The 15,576-nt window shown below is 49.2% G+C and overlaps 1 protein-coding gene across 9 annotated transcripts in view; it reads right to left on the bottom strand.

Annotated features, from left to right (window-relative positions):
• The window catches only part of PDZD2 (PDZ domain containing 2), a 471,153-nt gene extending 456,404 nt beyond the window's left edge, over positions 1 to 14,749 (bottom strand). For 7 of the 9 annotated variants that reach the window (XM_078365629.1, XM_035291726.3, XM_035291725.3 and 4 more), the window contains exon 1: positions 14,450 to 14,749. The gene's annotated coding sequence lies outside the window, so the exon portion shown is untranslated. Of the gene's footprint in view, positions 1 to 14,042; positions 14,228 to 14,449 lie in introns of those variants that run through there. The other 2 variants (XM_078365636.1, XM_035291723.3) reach the window with 1 other exon arrangement.
• Positions 14,750 to 15,576: the final 827 nt, after the last annotated feature.

Raw genomic sequence — 15,576 nt, forward strand, 5'->3', positions numbered from 1 at the left:
AGCTACCCACCTCCCATCTGCAGGACCGCCATTGTTGGCAAACCTTATAGGCTGTGGCAAGATGAAAGTGGGGAAGAGCAGTTGAGAAAAAGTTATTTACGATGTCAAGTCCAGGCCCAGGGCAGTGGCTCACACCTGTAATCCTGGCACTTTGGGAAGCCAAGGTGGAAGGATCACTTGAGCTTGAGAGTTCAAGACCAGCCTGGGTAACATGGCAAGACACTATCTCTAAAAAAAAACCAAAAACATTAGCCAGGCATCGTGATGCATACTATAGCTTCAGCTACTTGGGAGGCTGAGGTGGGAGAATCACTTGAGCCTGCGAGGTTGAGGCTGCAGTGAGCGGAGATTGTGCCACTGCACTCCAGCCTGGGCAACAAAGAAAGACCTTGTCACAGAAAAAAAAAAAAAGCAAGTCCAACTATCCTAGCGTACAACTTTCAGCACAGATTTTAACCAATGGAAATCCAGAAGCACATCTTGCTCCAACAAATAAGAACTGTGGTGGGTGGTGACATTCCCCCAGGAGAATAGCACATACAATTCCTCCCAGGCTCCATTGTGACTACCCACCTGCATGCTAGCAGGAACAATGAGCAGCTCCTCTTTGGTTTATGCTAAAAATAAAGGGTCCTACCAATGAGTGACACCTTACATGCACAACCCTTGGGCAAAGTTCTGGTTACCATAGCAAACCCCACTCATGACAGCAGAGGTGAAGCACAGGATATACAGCAAATGGCCAGAGTTCAGCCTTTCTGCAGGAGAGCAGCTATATTTTTGCCAGATATCCTAAAACAATCAGCCACTATAGACCTTTCTATGAACAAAAGCCCAACCTACCTTTGTGGGTCTTGGACATTCTCACAATTACTATTTGCCCAAAATAGTAGTTTTTTTTGTCCGATGTTTACTTACTGGGATGCTGATGTAATTCTCAAGATGGAACTTATTTTTAAAAGGAGGTCCAACAACAGGGAAAGAAATGAATAGGTGATTTCTCATTCTCCCTCCCTGGTCTGCAACCTTTGAGACCTATCTGCTACCCACCTCCTATCTCTGCAGGACCGCCACTGTTGGCAAACCTTACATGCTGTGTCAAGGCAAAGATGGGGCAGAGCAGTTGAGAAAGAGTTATTTAAAATAGCAAGTCCAGGTCCGGGGCAGTGGCTCACACCTGTAATCCTAGCACTTTGGGAAGCCAAGGCAGAAGGATCATTGGAGCTTGAGAGTTCAAGACCAGCCTGAGTCTTGAACTGGGCAAGAACCTGTCCTTTGTCTTCTTTCATGACTGGCTCAAAGCTAGTGACCAACAAATGGACCCATCTTTTAGTAAGACCCAGTGGAGAGGCTCTTGCTAACAGCCAATCTGAAAATGGAGGCCATGCTCCCACCCTAGGGCTCTTGTCAGCTAGGAAGAAACGTGGAGGCCAAAAAGAGCAAAGAACATCACAGTGTTCATGTGTAAGGAAAACCAGGAGGAAGAAGATCGCAGAGCTTTCTCTCATTACAGAAAAATTCTATTTTGCATATAAGGACTTGACCCAGTCATCTCTGCCTTTCCTTTAAGCGTTCAAAGAAGAGGGGTTAAAACCATCAAGTTGCAATAAAGATCAGAAAAAGTCTTGAGCCTGAAAGTCCTAAAGTGGAGAAAAAGAGGAATGAACTTCTTAGTTTCTCTTGATGAAGTCGCAGGCCAACATTTCAGAGAAACAGTACATTGGGAATGTGAGTGAGTATATTTCTTCCCTGTGTGGTAACAATCTGTGTCCTGGGTTTATGGGCAGGAAAATGAATTAGTAAACTCAGAGCTCTGTAGAGACTTTAGGGATCCCAAGCAGTTCCTGCTTCTAGGAGATTCTGTATGCAATCGTGTTGGGAATAGGGGCTTAGTAGCCAGAGAGAGTTGGATTCAAATTCTCACTCCAACTCTTGATATGTAACCTCAAGCAAGTCACTTACCCTTTCCAAGCGAATGTTTCCTCATCTGAAAAATAAGGATACCTGGGAACAGTGTCTGAAATGCTTTAAGAGCTTGACTTGTCAACAGACATTTACTGAGTGTCTATTGTATAATTCATTTTCTGCTCATAAACCCAGGACACAGATTGTTAACACACAGGGAAGAAATATGCTCACTCAGATTCCCAATGTACTATCTCTCTGAAAAGTTGGCCTGGGACTTAATCTTGAGATGCCAAGAAGATCATTTCTGTTTTTCTCTACTTGGAGGCTCAAGATTTTTTCTGATTTGCCTTCAGACTTATTTTTGTTGTTGTTGCTGTTATTTGAGACAGAATCTCGCTCTGTCGCCCAGGCTGGAGTGCAGTGGTACAATCTCAGCTCACTGGAACTGCTGCCTTTCAAGTTTGAGCGATTCTTCTGCCTCAGCCTCCCAAGTAGCTGGGACCACAGGCATGTACCACCACGCCTGGCTAATTTTTATATTTTTAGTAAAGGTAGGGTTTTACCATATTGGCCAGGCTGGTCTTGAACTTCTGACCCCGTGATCTGCCCACCTCAACCTTCCGAAGTGCTGGGATTACAGGCGTGAGCCACTGCGCCTGGCTAAGACTAGATATTTTAAACCCTCTTCCTTGAACCCTTAAAGGAAAGGCAGAAATAGGAACAATTTTCAGCATGTGAGATACACAAACTAGTTCATTGCTTTAATGGAGCTTATAATCCAACAGGTAAGACAGACGGATTTTATTTCAAACAGGAGTCATGCGATAGAGTACCTGGGGGTGGTTCTGTTAGATCATATGTTCTTGGAGAAGACGTTCCTGTGAAGATCTGGGGGAAGAAGTTTCCAAGCAGAAGACGGGCCCTGATATGGGACAGAACTTGGCGTGTTCCAAAACTGAAAGAAGTACACCGTGTAGAGATCAAGGTTACGGACACAAATGTGGAAGGCATGGAATGGAATGAGGGCAATGAGTGTAAGAGAGGGAATCACGGCCGGGCGCGGTGGCTCACGCCTGTAATCCCAGCACTTTGGGAGGCCAAGGCGGGTGGATCACGAGGTCAAGAGATCAAAACCATCCTGGTCAACATGGTGAAACCCCGTCTCTACTAAAAATACAAAAAATTAGCTGGGCACGGTGGTGCGTGCCTGTAATCCCAGCTACCCAGGAGGCTGAGGCAGGAGAATTGCCTGAACCCAGGAGGCGGAGGTTGCGGTGAGCCGAGATCATGCCATTGCACTCCAGCCTGGGTAACAAGAGCGAAACTCCGTCTCAAAAAAAAAAAAAAAAAAAAGAGAGGGAATCACAGGAGAGGAGGACGCGAGGAGCCTGAATCACACTGAAATGGCAACGAGAAATGTCCAGTTTTAAGCTGGGGAGTGATATGACTTGATTTGTGTTTTTAAAAGACCCCTCTGGCTGGACACAGTGGCTCGTGTCTGTAATCCCAGCACTTTGGGAGGCCAAGGCAGACGGACTGCTTGACCCTAGAGTTTGAGACCAGCCTGGGCAACACAGTGAGACCCTGTGTTTTTTAGAGACCCTCTAAAAAAACAAAAAAACAGGAAGAGACCCTCTAAAAAAACAAACAGGAAAAAACTTCTGAGTTAGTGGGGCAGGAGGGATGAATAGGAGGCAGAGCACAGATTTTTAGGCCAGTGAAACTACTCTGTATTCTAACATAATGGTAGATACATAACATTGTACATTTATCAAAATCCATATAATATACAACACTAAGAGTGAACCCTAATGTAAACTACAGACTCAGGGATGAGGATGTTCCAACAGCTTCATAGACGGTAACAAATGAACCATGTGGTGAAGGATGCTGACAAGGGCGGAGCCTCTGCATGTGGAGGGCAAGTGGTATACAGGAAATCTCTGTACTTTCCTCGTTGTGAACCTAAAATTGCTAATAAATAAATAAATAAATAAATAAATAAATAAAGTCTTTAAAAAATTAAAGACCCCTCTGGCTCCTCTAAGGAAAAGGACTGGGGTCAAGTGTCCTCAGGTAGCCCAGTTAAAAGATGACTGCAGCACGTGTCCAGGGGTGAGATGGCAGTGACCTTAACAAGGGTGGCTGCTGTGGAGGCGGGAGAATGGCGTGGACGCTAGAGGTGGGGCCAACAGGACTTACTCCAGGATTTGGATACAGAATGTCAGGAAAAGAGAAATGAAGGGTGGTTTCTAGTTTTGGGGATGTGCCCTTGGGTGGATGGTGGTGCCATTTACTGAGATGGGAGGAGGAGAAGGAAAGAACTAGCTTGGAAGAGATATTATCAAGGATTGTGTTTTGTTGTGTTAGGTCAGGAATACCTGTAACACCCCCACACGGAATGGTAAGGGGGCAGTGGGGCACATGAGTCTGGAACACAGCAGAGATCAAGCCTGTGGACAAAAATTTGGAAGGCAATAGTGCAGAGACAGTAGGCAATGCCTTGAGATAGTTGAGAACTCCTGGGAAAAGCCAAAAAAGAGGATCCAAGGCCAAGTCCTGGGTCAAGAGCATAAAACAATGACTCTCAGTTGTTGTTATTATTTTCAATACATTGGGAAGGAGAATGTCGGCCAACTATTGTTATCAGCATCTTTTCATCCATCTATTTTCCCACCCATCCTCCCATCCATTCATATCGTGAACCATCAGGGAACACATTTACTAAAAGGCAATAGAGGGTAGTGGTCCACGTGCAAGCTCTAGAGCCAAGCTGCTGTATGTAAATTCCAGTTCTACCAACTCCTGGCTGTGTAGCCTCAGAGAATTCTCTTAACCACATTCTATCACCATTCTTCCATCTGCAAAAGGGACTGCAGTGGGTTGAACAGTAGCTCCCAAAAAGATATACCCACATCCCAAAGCCTGCAAACGTGTCCTTATTTGGCAAAAGTGCCTTTGCAGATATAATTAAATTAAAAATCTCAAGTTGGAATCACCCTGAATTATTTGGGTACCCCTAATCCCAATGACAAATGTCTTTATAAGACACACAAAGTAGAGACATGCAGACAGGAGAGGAGAAGACACAGACACGCAGAGAAGGCGATGGGAAGACAAAGGCACAGACTGAGCTGAGGCAGCACAAGGAATGTTGCCAGCTCCCAGAAGCTGCATGAGGCAGGGAAGGATTCTCCCCTAGAGCTTCCAGAGGGAGCACAGCCCCATCAACACCTTGATTTCAGACTTCCGACCTGAGAAGAGGATACTGTGAGAGGATAAATTTCAGTTGATTTAAGACAAGTTGGTGCTAATTTCTGACAGCAGCTCCAGGAAACGAACATGGGGTAATAACAGTATGTACCTCACCAGATTATGAGAACTGAATGAGCTGTATGTGTAAAGTGTCTAGAACGGTGCCTGGCAGATAGCAAACGTTCGGATAATTTTAATTTTTACCCGTGTACTAGGGCATTGTACTGGACTTTTTTTGTTTTTTTTTGAGACAGAGTCTCGCTCTGTTGCCCAGCCTGGAGTGCAGCGGTGCAATCTGCCTCCTGGGTTCAAGTAATTCTCCTGCCTCAGCCTCCTGAGCAGCTGGGACTACAGGCATGTGCTACCACACCAGGCTAATTTTCTGTGTTTTTTAGTAGAGACAGGGTTTCACCATGTAAGCCAGGAAGGTCTCAATCTCCTGACCTCGTGATCCACTCGCCACAGCCTCCCAAAGTGCTGGGATTACGGGCGTGAGCCACTGTGCCTGGCCACATTATACTGGATCTTGAAGACTATAGGGGAAGAGGCAGTCTTCACAGATCTTCAAGGTAAAGACAGAGCAGGTGAGGGATCCAAAGGCGGGAAGTGTGCTCAGGGGCCCTGTGCATCTCCTAGGTGCCAAATAGTGGGCTGCAGCTCCACAGCTGCCACCAATAAAGCAATCAAGAAGCCTGACATCTGCTTAGGTTTTCAAAGGCAAGTAGTAGGTCCAGAGAGGGGTTAATATGATTCTTTCTGGTACCTTCCTCTCTTCGTGCCATCTCACTGCCTACTCTCTCTTGGGAATCCAAGCTGATGAGGACACTCGGAGCACATTTTCTGGAGACAGCTGTCCCGTCTTTCAGCCTAATGATACTGGCAATTAAGGTGACCAAGGCAGGGTAGGAGTGGAGAGTGGGCGGTGGCAAACTGTGGAGGAAAGCGATGCCAGTTTTGTAGGCTGAGTGGTTTTGTAATAATATTTGCATGGCTGCTTTAGCCTTGGAAGTGAATTCTCTTCATCAGGAGACCCATATAGCACAATCTAGTTTTACCCAATCTCTATAAAACACACTGTGCCAGTAAGAGTGTTGGGTGGCTGGTGGGGGGTGTTCCACTGAAACTCAGCTGAAATCAGACATTTTACAAGTGTCCATTGGCCAACGCACAAAAACCTAGAGTTTATTGCCATCTTGCTTTATTAAACAGAAAAAGAAACCTTCAAGCACTTGGAGACAGTGTGTGATTCTATTTGATCACCTGCATGCAAACAGAAGCAGCGTCAGGAGCTACTTAACGTTCAGGAAATGCAGAGGTCAGGCTGCTGAAGACACTTCTGGTGGCTCAGTCCCTGGAATTCCTCAGGGAAAAGGGGTATTACTGGGTGTTCCAACTTGTACCCACAAACCCCAGATATTATTGCTACCCCAAAATACACTTGCCTCTCCACTCTTCAGAAACAGAGTCGTCTGGAATATTGGAATTACAGTAACACCCCAGGACGTGTAAACAGGACAAGCCAGGTTCATCTTAGGCCGGCATCAGAAACGTGCTGGTCTTTGGTGAAAAGGACAAAAGAGTTGATGTTTGGCCAGTACAGTGGATCACACCTGTAATCCCAGCACTTTGGGAGGCCAAGGCAGGCGGATCACCTGTGGTCAGGAGTTTGAGACCAGCCTGGCCAACATGGTGAAATCCCATCTCTACTAAAAATAAAAATAATTAGCCAGGTGAGGTGGCACATGCCTGTAGTCCCAGCTACTTGGGAGGCTGAGGCAGGAGAATCTCTTGAACCTGGGAGCCAGAGGTTGCAGTGAGCTGAGATCACGCCACTGCACTCCAGCCTGGGCAACAGAGTGGAACTCTGTCTCCAAAAAAAAGAAAAAAAGAATTGGTGTTTACTTTGTTCCCCCTAGGTATCCCAAGGTCTCCCTAGGAGTGACAGCAGTGAGAAGGCCCCTGCAGCACCAAGCTCCCTGGCACCCTCTCTCCTCCCACCAGCTGTCTGGGGATGCCTGGAGGCCTCCATGTAAGGCAGCTCAGTTCCCCACCCTCTTCCCCCTACTGAGTACACCGTGATCTAAAATTACCATCTCTCCCACCTTCCTCCCAGCACAGCTCCCACTGCCTGAGCTGGCAGGTCCCAGCCAGGGAAATGACTCTGGGATAGCCACAGCACAAAGTGTGCCTCCGCGCATGGTAGGAATCCTAATTCTGCACTGTATGAGTGTGGTCTTTATTTTTAGCCATGCAGGATGATCTTGGCTGTCCTGAGGCTGGGATGATAGAGCGTGTTGTGTTAACTTGGATGATAAAGTCTAGGGCTCACAAAGCCAAGTACTAGAGGTGTCCAAGTGTTGATAAAAATGAGAGCAAGAGGAACCCCTCTGAGATCCATTTCGACTCCTGCTAAAACACCTCAGAGAACCAGTCTGGGGCATCCCAGTGTTAAGGGCCAAATACGCCCTAGAAGCCCCTTCCTCAGGAAGCTGTTAAAACCAGAGATCCTCAACTGCAACGAGCTAAATTTATTTCACCCTGAAGGCCAGAGATTGGAAAATGCCCATTCTTTTTTTTTTTTTTTTTTTTGAGACGGAGTTTCGCTATTGTTACCCAGGCTGGAGTGCAATGGTGCATTCTCGGCTCACCGCAACCTCTGCCTCCTGGGTTCAAACAATTCTCCTGTCTCAGCCTCCCAAGTAGCTGGGATTACAGGCATGTGCCACCATGCCCGGCTAATTTTTTGTATTTAGTAGAGACAGGTTTTCACCATGTTGGCCAGGATGGTCTTGATGTCTTGACCTCGTGATCCACCCGCCTCGGCCTCCCAAAGTGCTGGGATTACAGGCGGGAGCCACCGCGCCCGGCCTGGAAAATGCCCTTTCAAGGGCTTGCAAATCCTTAAGAATTTGTGATTTTTTAATCCTCCTGCAGATATCTAGGCATTTCAGACTGCTTCTTAGACTTAAAAGACAACAAAACTTCTCCCATCTCCCTGCTAGTATTTCATTCGGAGCTCGCAACAATTGTGTGTTCAGAATTAATCCTCTTTGCTGTGAAGTTGGTTCCCCCAATGCTGCTTTCCCAAAACCTCTTCACATGTCCTAGAGGACTCAATGAGCCACAGAAACACTGTGTAACCCAAAAACAAATAATCCAAGAACACCTTTGTCAGCCAGGTGTTCGATGCTATCTGGTTTCATTCACTGGCTTCCTAAAGAGAGTCAAGAATCTTAGGTTTCTGATTTTCTGGAAGTTAAGAGCCCAGTCATTATTCACTCAAGATGCGTTCCGGTAGGGAAGGCATGCACAGAGCAGCCGGGACTCTCAGGCTGGAGACTGTTTTCTGGTCCCATCGAGAGTGTGGGGTGAAGACGCTGCTGGCATCAGAGAGAGGTCATGGCCAGGGGTAGGCCTCTTCCTGGAACTGGGAGAGGCTTAAAAGAGAAATGTGTCTTCTCCGCATGCTTAGTGTCTTAACAAACCATCTCTCAACTCAGCCACTTTATCAGACCACAAAAGGCCTCTTCATCTATTAAGTTTTCAAACCGTAAATGCTCCCAGTGTCTTCTTGAACATATTTGTAAATAGAACGCAGAACTCTTCAGTTCTCAGACAATCAGCCTGAATCAGATGACCTACCTGGCTTCAAATCCTCCCTGCCAGAACCCATGGGAAATGTATTCTTTTCCAATTCCATCTTTTCTCTATTTCTAAAGTACGGATAATAGGAGATCGGGATGGTCAAATTTTTAGATACCATAAGAAGATCTATCCTGGCCGGCCATGGTGGTTCATACCTGTAATCCCAGCACTTTAGAAGGCCAAGGCGGGTAGATCACGAGGTCAGGAGATCGAGATCATCTTGGCCAACATGGTGAAACCCCATGTCTACTAAAAATACAAAAATTAGCTGGACGTGGTGGCATGTGCTTGCAATCCCAGCTACTCAGGAGGCTGAGGCAAGAGAATTACTTGAACCTGGGAATCCAAGGCTGCTGTGAGCCGAGATGGTACCACTGTACTCCAGCCTGGTGACAGAGCAAGACTCCATCTCAAAAAAAAAAAAAAACTATCCTTTTATATGCAACCTATGCATAAGTCCAAAAGACAATATAATCTAGACATAGACCATCTGGTTAGAAAATAAGGAATAATTTGAGAAAAATTTTCAGATAATTCTATACTTCTGTTTCCTTAAAAAACATTATTTAATGCCTATAATCCCAGCACTCTAGGAGGCTGAGGTGGGTGGATCACTTAAGCCCAGGAGTTTGATACCAATCTGGGTAACATGGCAAAATCCAAGCTCAACAAAAAATTTTTTAAAAAAAATTAGCCAGGTGTGGTGGCAAGTGCCTATAGTCCCAGCTTCCCAGCTACTTGGGAGGCTGAGGTGGGAGGATCACTTCAGCTTGGGAGGTCGAGGCTGCCGTGAGCTGTGGTCATGCCACTGCAGCCTGGGTGACAGAGTGAGGCCCTATCTCAAAAAAAAAAAAAAAAAAAAAATTCACATTTCTCCTAGATTCATTTAATTTGGCAGATACCTATGTAGTGTTTAGTAAGTCAAGTGCTCCTTTTCTTTCCCTCTTCACTAATAAGTAAGACTAGTTTTTCATCTTTCCAAGTATAATCAAAGACCCATTAATAAAACCAAGGGGGACTGCAGATTTTTAATTCTTCCTCAGCCACCTGCATCTTGGCCAACACGTTCACTGCTATTGAAAGACAAGAGTTCCTCAGATCAAGTAACTGTATTTTGTGACTCTAGTTATGGTTGTCTAAGGGGGCAAGTTCTCTGCTTTTCTGGGCCTCAGTTTCCTCAAATGCAGGCCTTAGCAAGTGTGAGTGCATGATCCCCTTCCAAACCACGGAGGACAGAGGAGACTATCCAGGCTCTCCCTGCTTTGCACCTGGCAACTGGATCTCTGAATAAGAGAGGGACACGAAATTCAGATGCAGCAGGGCAACAAGTCAACAGATTAAAAGGCAGAAATCTTGAAGGATTCATCACGGTGTGAACAGGGAGACCCAACTGCTCAGAGTAGTCCAAAGCGTTACATCCACAGCTGAAGGAAAGCGTCAGGCAAGTCTGCTAAAAAGTCCAGCCTTCTGCATTCATCTGGGCTCTCGCTGACTTTGGTGAGAGGTTTAAGCATTTCTGGACACACTATTCAAAAGGATCCACTACAGAGCAGATGCTGTCATGGAGAGCCTTCCAAACACACCTTACTACCTCTTTTGATTCCTCCCAAGAACAACCCTGTGAAGGAGCGACTGCACCAATTTTACACATGAGCAAACGGAGGCTCCAAAATTTCTAATCATCTGGCCCAGCAGGAAATTCTCTGCACTGCTAGGATTGCAGCCAAAGCCTCAGACCCCAGCTCAGGAGTCCTTCCTTTCCCTCCCGGCTGCCTCCACTGGTGCCAGGTGCCAGGTTTGCTTCCCCTGGCAGGCAGCAGTACTGCAGCCTTTCCCTAGCCCCCAGCTTCACAAAGTGACCCCCAGCTTTCAGCAAATGACTCCCCTGTTTTCCTCACACTCTCCAGAGCCTCACCAACCTCTGCTTCCTTCTGGCCTTCCAGGGAAGGCAGATGCCAGAGCTGTTCTTTCTCTGCACCTGCTCTTGATCATCTGTGCTCTCTCTCTGGCCTCTTCCAGCCCAAACACCCCTGATCTTGCTTCTCTACTCTCTCCCACTTCTCTTTTGTTTACCAAACATGTCTGGGAGGGAGAATGAAGGGACTCTCCTGAATAAACCTTCCTTTAATGCTACAACCTCCTCAAAATACTCTGTGGATTATTTTCAACCAGCACACTTCTGGATCCAGTGTCTATACCCACAGTTTCGCTGTCTTGGCCATCATTTTCTCCTTCTTCCCTTGCAGCCTGGCTTCATGAACTCCCCTTGTAGACACTGTTCTCCCTATCAGTGGCCTTTTCCTATCAGCCTTCTGGGTGTGGGTGCCTCTGAGACATCCCTGCCTCTCCACTTGTCCACCAACCTTTCTCATGGGCTTGCCTGCCTAGCTCTTCCTGTCCTTGAAACTCAGGTCTGACCTTAGCATCCTCCCTAGTGCTGCGGGGATGCGGCTCAGGGCAGAAGAAAGAGGCTGAAAACTGTTGCGTCTCCAAGTCTGGCTTCTTTTTTTTTGAGATGGGGTCTCGCTATGTTGCCCAGGCTGGAGTGCAGTGGCTATTCAGAGGCACAATCCCACTACTGATCAGCATGGGAGTTTCGACATGCTCCATTTCCAACCTGGGTCGGTTCACCCCTCCCTAAGCAACCTGGTGGTCCCCCGCTCCCCGGAGGTCACCATATTGATGCCGAACTTAGCGCAGGCACCCAATTGGCATAGCGCACTACAGCCCAGAACGCCTCCGCTCAAGCGATCCTCCAGCCTCAGCCTCCCGAGTAGCTGGGACTACTGGCACGTGCCACTGCACCTGGCCAAGTCTGTCTTCTTAAAGAGATTCGGCCTCTCTTTGGATTTGCTCCTGACCTTTTGTGGGTGCATCTTTGGAATATGTCCCCTTGTGGTCGGTGCAGTAGGAGAGACCTGGAGCCACCTTCCAACAGAGATGCCCCCACCACCATGGTCTGAGTCACTTAGGCCAAAATGATCAAAGGCAAGGGAGTATCCACAGCTCTGTGTTATCTTGCTCAGCTCACCCGGCCTGGAGCCTGTGGGAGAGGGTTTCCACAACACCCTAGAGTATGATCAGCCTGGGCGGTGGGGCCTGGGGTGTTCCCTCCGCCTCTTTTCCTGTCTAGCATAAGGAAGTTGATGGGTGACCTGTTCCAGGCCTTATCTGGGTATGAATAAAATAAGGCCCTAAAGAAACACACCCAGGGCAGCATGGTATGTGCTAAAGGGCTATGAAGGAGCAGAACAAGGGTCCAGGCCCGGCGCAGTGGCTCACACCTGTAATCCCAGCACTTTGGGAGGCCAAGACAGCAGGATCACTTGAGCCCAGGAGTTCAAGACCAGCATAAACAACATGGTTGCAAAAAATACAAAAAATTCAAAAATACAAAAAAAACAAAAATTATTTCTACAAAAAATTATCTAGGTGTGGTGACACACACCTGTGATCCCAGCTACTCAGGAGACTGAAGTGGGAGGATTAATTGAGTCTGGGCAACAGTGAGACCCAGTCTCAAAAAAAAAAAAAATTCAACACATCTCCCTACTATCTGGAAAACTAAGTTTTTCTGAGTCCTTAGCACTGAGTCCTAACTCAGGATCACCGTCTCAGCACACACGACTTCTACCTAAGAGCTCCTCCACTAAGCCTTTCAGATGCTCTGGCAAAAGCGACTTCTTTTTCTTCCATACTCCCAAAATGTTTTATTTGGACCACTCTTCAGGTACTTTACCCACTTAATCATCTCTTCATTCCTTCATCCAATAAACACAGGGCGCCTACTACATGCAGCATGCTCAGTGGTCTGCACCAGAGCCCTCAGCAGGCTTTTCTCCCTTCTCCTGCTGGACGGAAACTGACAAACGGACGGCTGCGAGGGAGCCTCTTTCATCTAAGCATATCCCAGAACCTCAAAGCCTCCTCAGCCTCCAGCACAGCAAACCACAGGTATTCCAAAAATAAAATGATTGAAATGAATAGAGAAATTATCATAAGTTTCCTTAAATAGTAAACTGCCATAAAGCGCATGCAAAATCCATTTCAGTGATAGATTTAAAGTAGAATTCAATATTTCTCCAGGAGCATATTAACTATGTCATGGTAGATGCACTTATTTACTGTACATGGTTCTGATTCTTCCTCTCCTATCACCTGCCACCCCCCTACTCCCACACCTAACCCACAACACACACACACACACACACATTCTCTCACTCTCTCACACCACTAGGTGGTTATTACAGGAGCAGCAGCTCTGGGCCCATCCTAATAGAAGAAGAAATTGATGAAGCCAGAACCACCACCTACAGCCAGGGGTGTGTTCTGAGACATTCTCTTCTGCCCCCACAAGCAGCACTCCCACACCACACCTGCCAACCTGTACCTATCTGACCTCAACCCACAAGTCACAGCCCACAAAACCTAGCCCAGCAGAGATACCAGGCCCCTAAAACCCAAGCCCAGAGCAATCTGAGTGTGGGAGACCCCAATGGAGAAAAAGCCCTGAAAGTCCAGGGGGTCTCTCTGCAAGGACAGATCAGGGCATCACTTATTGCAGCCACTCAGCAACCACTTCCAGTAGTTTCATTGCGGTTTGTCAAGGCAAACATATCCACCTACCCTACCTTCGTAGGAGGCAAGGGGTTGGGCCAGCTGCAAGGGACAGACTCAGACTCAGCTCCATCCCCCAACACCGCCCAACCTCCAGTACCAAGGCAAGTCTGGGGCTCTGGAATGCCCTCGTGCCTGCCATTCCAGTCTCTGTGACCAGCCTGTGCCAAACCTCGTCCTCTTCTCACTTCAGTGTCCCTTATCAAGGTCTCTGCATAGATTTGGGCTGCCGAGGACAGCTTCTGGCAAACTCCTGCCAGGGGTCCTGAACCCTGCCCCTGCTCAATTCAGCCTTGCGCTTTAATGGATTTTTCGAATAGCGGGAACAACGGGCAGCTCAAAGGCTTAAAACGCAAACGCTAACCCGAGGGAGGGAGCGAGGAAGAGATGGTGGGGAAAACCAGGTTTTAGGAGAAACTCGACTTCAGAGGAAGAGCAGGATTTTCCTATCACTACATTCCCCAGCTCCCTGGCAAACGCCAATAACCGGCCCTAAGATGCCCTTGCTCTTTGCGCGCCCCCTGCACTCCCTCGCCCCGCATCTAACGTCTCTTCTGTGCAGAGAGGGGGGCGAGAGATGAAACAAATCCGAGGGAGGGTGGTCCCCAAGACAGTACCTGCAGCTGGAGTACCTGAGTACCTCCGCTCCTGCCGAAGGAGGGGGCCAGAAGACGGCCCAGGGATGGGGACCCGGGGTGCGCGCCAGGGCAGGGGCTCCCGGCCCTGTCCTGAGTACCCCCCGGCAGTGCGTCTCCGGCGGTCCCGCTATCGTGGTCCCGCTCTGCCCGACCCCCTCGCCTGCGCCCCGCCCTCCCCGTCCCTGGCCGAATGCGAGAGGAGTTTGCGCCGCCCAACGTGGGACCCCGGTTCGGCGTCCTCACTCCCCGCCCCGCCGGGACTGGGATTCCCGCACCCGCATTTGTCGCTAAACTTTCCCGGGCACATAAGGTCTCGGGGGTGCCGGGCCTCCCCACTCGCCTGCCCACCCGGAGCCGCGCGTCCTGCAGCGCGACGGTCGCTTCACCTGCTGGCGGCTCGGCCGAAGCTCCCGCGGCTTCCTCGCGCGTCCAGACCCAGGCGCCGCCCGGCGGGTCCCCGCGCAGCTGCCGCACCGCGGCCACCACCGGAACCGCCGCCGCGCCTGCCTCGAGCTGCAGAGCCGCGGTTCGCCGGCAGCCGCGGGAGGCGCAATCCCGGCGCCTTGGGCTCGGCCTGCGGCTCCTCCGCCGCCTGCAGCCGCCGCCCCGCCGCGTCCCGCTGCCCGGAGCCGGCACACACCGGCGCTGGGGTCCGCTCCTCGCCGCGCCGCTCCGCGCAGGGTATCAGCCAAGCCTCCAGGATGGGCGGGGATTCCCTCCCTCTGGTTGATTCGAGGGGCGGGAACTCCCTTCCCGGAGTGACAGGGACGGGGGGCGGGGATTCCCCTGTAGGAATAACAAGGTGGGCGGGGATTTCCCCGAGCGAGCCCCGCCGCGGGCCAGGCGTCTCTCTGGGTGAGCCAGGAGTCCTGGTGCGCCCGCTTCAGAAACCTGGGGATCGTGGGAGGAAAGCATCCAGGGAGATGGCTGCTCAGAATCTCCAGACAGGCGGGGCTTGGGGCGCCATCTAGGTGGAACCGAGCGAGCTAGGGGACTTGAAGTTGCCTCTGCATAGCACTTTACATAGCAAAGAGAAAAATGTCAATTGCCTTATCAAAGAATGGGGCGGAGGGGCCAGAGGAGAAGGGAGCAGAGCTGACCACTCACCCCAAGCTACCCTTAGCCTCTGGTCCTTGGGATACCAAAGGTAATTTAGCACTGGTATGAGGATTTCGGGGAGAGGGGACCTCTTGGCACCTCAGAGCTGCTTAATCCCCCAGTTAAGCCCCTGCGGGAAATCCCATGGCCCTGGGGTGGTGCTTTGGGTCCCATGAGCACTAGCCACGAGCTCCTGCTGAGTGGACTGTGAGAGCTAGTGCCAGCCGCCCTTGGCCTCCGTCCAGGTCACTCGAGGAACGGAGCCTCAGGCTTTGGGGATCCTTCATTCCTGTGGATTTTCACGAAGGCCTTCAAATATTTTTGGTTCTTTTTTTGTCATCCTTGTCATTCTGCCTACCACAGGGAGAGGCTGATAAGAACATAATAGGAAGACTGCGCAGCTCTGCACATTAAG

The sequence above is a fragment of the Callithrix jacchus genome, chromosome 2, assembly GCF_049354715.1.
Source record: "Callithrix jacchus isolate 240 chromosome 2, calJac240_pri, whole genome shotgun sequence".
Lineage (NCBI taxonomy): Eukaryota > Metazoa > Chordata > Mammalia > Primates > Cebidae > Callithrix > Callithrix jacchus.